The sequence below is a fragment of the Zalophus californianus genome, chromosome 15, assembly GCF_009762305.2.
Source record: "Zalophus californianus isolate mZalCal1 chromosome 15, mZalCal1.pri.v2, whole genome shotgun sequence".
In the NCBI taxonomy this organism is placed as follows: domain Eukaryota; kingdom Metazoa; phylum Chordata; class Mammalia; order Carnivora; family Otariidae; genus Zalophus; species Zalophus californianus.
Window position 1 is genome coordinate 15,403,837 of NC_045609.1, and position 7,352 is coordinate 15,411,188.

The 7,352-nt window shown below is 47.8% G+C and overlaps 1 long non-coding RNA gene across 1 annotated transcript; it reads left to right on the top strand.

The window, feature by feature from the left end:
* Positions 1–2,676: 2,676 nt before the first annotated feature.
* Positions 2,677–6,804, top strand: LOC113923819. The gene is made up of 3 exons (XR_003520424.2): positions 2,677–2,808; positions 3,072–3,271; positions 6,659–6,804. It is a non-coding gene; the product is annotated as an uncharacterized LOC113923819 (long non-coding RNA).
* The last annotated feature ends 548 nt before the right edge of the window (positions 6,805–7,352 follow it).

A 7,352-nucleotide genomic window follows, 5' to 3' on the forward strand; every position in this document is an offset into this window, starting at 1 on the left:
TAGGGGAGGGAGATCCCTAAAGATCTTTCCCTCACATCTCATTGGCCAGACCGGGTCACACGCCCGCTCTTGACTCAACCCCTGGCAACAGGAAATGACATCACCACCCTCGCACCTACCTGCTCTTTCTTTGGAGCTGGGTAGGGGGACGACTTGCCTCTCCTGAGGTAGGAGGCTGAGGGGGGAAGGGTAGATAACTGAGAAAAATTAAAGTTTTTTTTTTTTTAAAGATTTTATTTATTTATTTCAGAGAGAGACAGCACAAGCAGGGGGAGGGGCAGAGGGAGAGGGAGAAGCAGGCTTCCCGCTGAGCGGGGAGCCCGATGCGGGGCTGGATCCCGGGACCCCGGGATCATGACCTGAGCCGAAGGCAGATGCTTAACCGACTGAGCCACCCAGGCGCCCCAAAATTGAAGTTCTGCCTGGAAAGAAGAAAGATAAAAGTGATGCTGTGTTTGAACTAATAGGCAAATTATGACTATGTGACCTGGAATGAAAAAAATCCATTCTGTTATTGAGAACAGTGGTTCCCAAACTTAGCTTCCTTGGATTCAGTTGAGCATCTGCGCCAGAACATGCTGACTCAGCAGGTCTGAGGTGAGCTCCCTGGGTGGTCCCGGGGTGCAGCCAGATTTCTAACCATTGATGGGCTTTATATGGTACCAGAACTGTCGGGATCTCCTGGCCACCGCTACCCACCTGTGCAAACATGGACAGGTTTCTCAGCTCTGCTAGTCCTCCACTCAGCACACAACTCTCGAGAGCTCCTCTGAGCTGCTCATGGCACTGGGGTTGGGGCAGGCTTCGAGGCAGACTTGGGCCTTGGAACCCCTGCCCTGTGAGGAGACATCAGCCAATAAAGTGCCATACTACCAGGAGCCCCTGAGTCAGGAATGCATGAGAGCAAGTAAGAGGCACCCCTACTGCCCTGTCTTGAACACAGGGATAGTCTCTATTTTCCTTGCCCATGAGGCTTGGAAGAAGGACATCCAAAGCTAGTGCAGCTGTTGGACAATGCCAACAGGCAGCTGGGTTCTCTTTATCTTAATGTTCACACCACTGGACAACCCAGTAGGAACATCGAGGACCAAGTGAGCCCAGCATCGTCCCCCTGCAGGCAGGAGCACGGAGAGACCATGTGCAGGTCTTATCTACCACCGGCCCCAGGTCTGGGCAGTGGGCTCATTTCCACAGTGGGGACCCCCAGGCCAGACTCGACTTCTTACCAACTTCTGAAGAATTTTGATGCCTTGACATTGTATCAACAGGGTGGAATGGCCTAGAACACACACAGTCTGTTCACAACACGCACCATGGAATAAAATGGATGCAGTTGGGGCGACTGGGTGGCTCAGTCGGTTGGGCATCTGACTTCAGTTCGGGTCATGGTCTCGGGGTCTTGGGATCGAGCCCTGCATCAGGCTCCTTACTCAGCGAGGAGTCTGCTTGTCCCTCTGCCCCCTTCCACTCATTATCTCTCTCTCTCTCAAGTGAGTAAATAGAATCTTTAAAAAACGAAACAAAACAAAAAACATGTGCAGTTTACCAGAGTACTGATGTCAGCATGCATATGTATGTGTATAAGACCTTGTATGGTTCAATCATTCATTTTATTGTATAGAGGTTTAAGTTAAATTAAAGAAGCTTCTCAAGCATTCGTAATTGTGTATCTGTATGTAGACACATATGCACATAGGACAACTAATATACAATTTGATTTTAGCATAGAGTTTAACCCCCTTCATACTGGTTGTGAATAGATTCAAGGGTAGCACAGCAAAACCCCCAATAAGAATAACTTAAATAAGGGGCAGCTGGGTGGCTCAGTCATCTGAGCTTGACTGACTCTTGGTTTCGGCTCAGGTCACGATCCCAGGGTCAGGAGATTGAGCCCCGAGTCGGGCTCTGCGCTGGGTGTAGAGCCTGCTTAAGATTGTCTCTCTCCCTCTCTCACAGTTCTTCCCCCACTCCCCACACACATTCTCTAAATAAATAAATAAATAAATAAATAAAATCTTAAAAGAAAAAGAGTGACTTAAATAAGACAGAAGAAGACTCAAGGTAGGTAGTCCAAATCTGATGTTTCCTCTACTTCCTAAAATCCTCAGTGATCCACATTCCTCCTATTTTGCTGCTTTATCAAATGTGGCCTTCAATCCCAAAGCCACTTCCTGGTCCAGTGTGGCTGCCCCAGCCCCAGTCATCACATCATGAGTTCATTCCAGACAGCAGAAGCATGGAAGAGAAAAGCATGCCTTGGCATCTTAAGGACTTTTTCCAGAAGTCATACATCACACTCCATTGGCCAGAATTCAGTCATATAACCACACCAAGCAGCAAAGGACACTGCAGACTACAGTAGTCTTTACCCTGAGTAGCCAGAGAGATTAGGATGGACTTCAGTGGTTCTATTGCTAAAAGAAGAGGGCAGCTAGCAGGCTCTGCCTCCCCTCTCACCAAGGAATCACTGAGACGTCTAGTGAGATGTGATACACAGTCCAGTGCAGCCCTTCCAAATTCCTATTTCTCCTCATCCCAGCTGTGGGTCTTGGCGATTCTCCTCTGTGTTCCCTGGGGAACCCCGTCCATGCAGGCAGGCACGGAAATGACACTTCTCTGTATTTTCAAGAGAGAGGAATGAGGGAGCTTGGTTCTTAACAACCGTTAGAGGCATGTGGGTTGTAATGCCCGGCAGGGCTGAGCTGGCTTGGAGGACCCCGCAAAAGGCAGATTCTGGTGATTTCTGTTCCTGAATTAGCAGCATCGAGGAGATCCTGTCTTGGCTTTTCTGTGCATTCTGTCTCAAGGGTAAGCTGCAGTTGTTTTGTATTACCAGGAAATGCTTTCCTGTCTTCAGCTTTCCCTTTCTGTCTCCATAGTTTAACAGCTGGAATGGTGACAGGGGCTGGTCTGGCTTTTGGCAGAAAGAGAGTAGCTTCTAGGTGGTGGAGCGCCAGAAACAGGCCCTCTTGCTTGGCTGTGGCTGGCTCAACTAATCAAACACCACTCCATATCTTGTAAATTTCTTCTCTAATCTGTATGTGTGTATTACATATAGTCTATCTCCCCAGCCCCTCCTCAGCTTTCCGGAATCAGCAGGGCAGACTTGGAATTCCAGACAGAACTGAAAAGGCCACTGTTGCACCAACAAAGCAAGAGATCAAGTTTCCAAGTGTAGCAGAGACACGGCCTCGGGGCAGAAATTGCCACAACGCCCCACCACAATGCCACACTCAGCCACGGCAGGGCTGGCAGCTCCAGCAACCCATAGGTGGGTGGAAGAAACTTTTCCTATCCCTGGTTTCCCAACCACCGAGTGGGGTGGGTCTAGCTCCCTCCAGGAAAGGCAGCTTGGAAGCGTGGAAGGCTTCCAGCCGACCCCCGGGACAGGGGAGGGGCTGGAAGAGCGCCCAATCCCAGGACTCACTGTGGTCCCCACCCTGTCCCCTCAGGGGCTGCATCCTAAGGGGCTCCACAATCTTCATGCCCTGAGGGCTTATATTCAGTCTCAGTGGGTGAGGGAGGGGACTGAAGTTCAGAGCTCTGGATCCTAGCTCTGGTAAGTTAGTAATAGGTTCTGTAAGAAAATCCTTTTTCCTCTCCAAAATATTTACTGGGTGAAGAAAGAAACACCCTATTCTTTTCTTAAGGCCTAGATTTTCCCAAGAGATTCGAAGCCTTTGTTTTCAGTTATTATGTTGCCGAATTTCTATATAGAAATACCTCCGGGATAGGTTTCTCCCATTGCCAGGGCTTTGATGTCAATTCCCCGTCCATTAACTTCGTGTCAACCTTTGTCACCAGCACTGCTTCTCGGTGTGGTGGTCCTGTTTTCTGAACCCCAAATCAGGATTCATTATCTAATACACGTTTAGACAACAAATAATTTGTAAACAGAGACCCATCTGGAGAATCTGGGACGTTTGGTGGACAAATCTCTCGGCTCCGGGTGGCCAAGCCTGTGATGTCTGGGTCTCTGCCCTGTGGCAGGAGCAATGGTAACATTGTGTCCTTACCATGTTCCCGATAAGTGCGCTAAATGCTTGAAAGACAGCTCTTTGACAGTGATGTTGTTACTGGCTGTGGACTGGCAATGAGAAAGGATGACCTATAGGCCCCGTTGACCCTCCCCTCATCCTTCTCTAATTCCAAGGCTGGCAGCAAACAGAGCAAGCTTCCCAGACCCCCTTGCTGCTAGGGATGACCAGGTGACATCCGGACTAATGCGATGGATCCAAGCATTTCGGAAATTTCTTCTCCCCTGGAGAAAATAATGAAGCTTTGCAGCCGAAGGCTTTGTCTTTTCTGCTTTCCCCCGACCTGGACTTCAGACACCAGGCCTGGAGGGGCGTCAGGAGAATGAAGGGTACAAATCAAAGATGGCGGAAAAGGAAGGTAGAGCCTGAGTCCTTGATGCTGCAGCTGAGCCATCCCACCAGCCCTGTAGCGCTCTCCCTGGGACTTCTGGTTGTGTGAGATGAATAACACCCTTTCTGTTTAAGCCTGGGGTAATTGTAGCAAATACATAACTTGTTTTCACCGAAGGAGCCCAGGGTTCAAAAGATTGTCTCTTGCTCTGTCCACACAGCCCACGGTGATAATGCTGGGAGTCCAGGTGTGTCCGACTTCTGAGCCTGCACTGAGCCTGCATGTTCTATTCCTCCTTAAGAACTAGAAATCTGGAGTCATCCAGGGGCTCAGGAGCCTCCTGAGGCAATCTCACCCATTCTCACCCTATTCCCTGTAGTCTGTGACTTCAGCTTCCCCAAGGAAGCACAGTCTAGAACCTTCCAGGAGTGGTTGGGCAGACCTCTCTCTACCAGTGTGCCCCAGGGAAGGCAGATGTCCCCAATCGCAACTGTGCTCATGTCGGGCAATCCACCTTTTCCCTTTATGAATCCCAGGGTGTATACTTGTGTTTGGCCTTCAGGTGAATGTCTCTCTTCTAAGGAGAGGAACCCAGTTTTTGGTGACCTTGAAAGAACCCTTGCTACCTTTTCAAAAATCCCTCAGGGTTCCACAGGCAAGGCTGAACCCTTGCTAATGATTTTTCCATGCCCCTTGAAATGGGTCAGCATATTCAAATCCTCTGGGCCCTGACTGCCTGGGTGGGGCCTATCGGCAGTTGAGCTGAGGAGGCCCATCTATGTCACACCGGACCTCAGGGGTCCCTGACTTCCAGCCGTGTCACTGGCCATCCCAGTATTTACATTAGGAGGTTGGTGAGGAACCTGTCCACACACAACATTCTCTCTGTAAAGGCCCTTGGGAAAAATATGTTTCAAAGTCTGATGGTAGAAGAAATGCTTTTCCCCTAAGGAACTGACTGAATTATATATCTCATGGCCACTGGGTTATATTTTTCCCGACTGACTTGTCTAAAAGGAAACTCTGTGCCCAATTACTGTTTCACTAATTCTTTTTGTTCCTATTTTCCCTTCACTTCGATTTGTTTTTTAAATTCTGTTATACATATATTTTCAGAGGCCACCTGAAATCCCCTTTTTGTGAGAGTGGTACGTAAATAAATAAAATTCCACTCACCTCAGGAACTCGGATGCTCCCTTTTCCATTGCCAACTTTCCTCCGACCTAGAAGGGTCTCCCGGCACCGTCCCAAGTCTGATGGGTCAGTGACAGCTTGTCCATCGCCTGCACAGATGGAAGCCAGTATCAGCTGAGAGTTCTGGATCTAAGAAAAGAAATCTGAGCACACCTTGTCAAAAAGAAAGATGGGCACAAGGCTTCTCAAATGCAATTAAGTGTGTTGACAGGCAATTATTTTTTTCATTCAACCTGACATAAACATTCGCAGCTTGGCAGTGGGTTTGCTGGTCAACGCTCTTATCTGTGGGGTGCCTGCCTCTCTAACATCTAACTACTCTGGCCACTGAGCCTTAGAGATTAGGGACAGAAGCAGGAGTGTTGCCAAGGCGGACTGCCTCTAGCCTGAGCTCAGAAGGGGCTGGCCAACTCACATCTTTGCCAAGCGGCCCTGCCACGGAGATGGATTTTCAGAATGTGTGGTGGAGACCCTGGGATTTTCAGAGTGGATCTAAATGTTAAAAGAAGGGAGAGATAAGACAAACAGACATCTTGATCGGATTCCCATTATCCATGGTCTTATCTCAAGAGCATCTCAGCTTTCCATTGTAAATGGGACCATGTTCGGTTTAGTGAAATGATATCGTGGGAGTTCTCCGCTTCTCTTTTTAACGTGGTGGGTTATTTAAGCATGAATGCTTTGGACAGCATTTTAAGCTGTCTTCGTATTTTCAGTTGATAAAACCCACCTTCAGTGTGAGATATTGCCAAGGAAATACTCCCTTGTTCTTGGGGCCATGGCTATTTTCACTTGTAATACTGTGGTAAATTGTGCAAATAGTCACAAGGTCTCCTTCCTATTATCTACACCCTTGTGTGTGGCTTTGTAACTCCTTCCATCAGGAGATGAAGTCTTCCAGCCCTTACGTCTGGGCTAGCCAGGTGGCCCCCTTTGGTCAATAGGACAGTAGCAAATGCGACAGAAACAGAGGCTTGAGAAGCACTTGGCCCATTGCTACACTTGGAGCCTTTCCGTACCGTGTTTATAAGCCCAAGCTTGCCTACTGGATGATGAGGGATGGCAACAACATAGCCCCTTCATTTCTGTTGTGCAGTTTCCAGAAGCCCACCCCTCAGCAACCGGGCCTTAATGGCAGTGGACCGATCACCAACATATGAGTGAGCCCAGTCAAGTCCAGCAGGGAAAACCAACCAGTTGAACCCCGCCCAGATTGGCAACCTACAACATTGTGTGCTAATAAATGGCTATTGTTCTAACAACTGAGTTTTGGAGTGGTTTGTTACATAGAAAAAGTTGACTAATTCAAATATTCAGACTCTCATCTGGGAAAGAAAATTGCAGCGTGAGTTTTTTTTAAACCCCATGCTATAGGATACCTTGGCTGTCTTCACTGAAACACGTGAAGTGTCTAGTCTGGTATCCAGGACAAAGAGGTAATATTTAAACATTATTTAAATTACTGTGTCTCCTCTCTTTGTCATTCAGGGGCTCATCTGACAGGATAATGGTTCAGTAGAGTTTTTTTCTAATTTCTTTTGTGATAAAATACACATAAAATTTACCATCTTCACCATTTCTAAGTGTATACTTCAATGGTGCTGAATATATTCAGAATGTTGTACAATCATCACCACTATCCATCTACAGAATTATTTGCATCTTGGAAAACTGAAACTCTTTACCCATTAAACGACAACTCCCCATTCCCTTTTCCCCATCTCCACTTCGGCTTTCTGTCTCTATGGTTTGTCTACTCTAAGTGCCTCTTGTAAATGGAATCATACTGT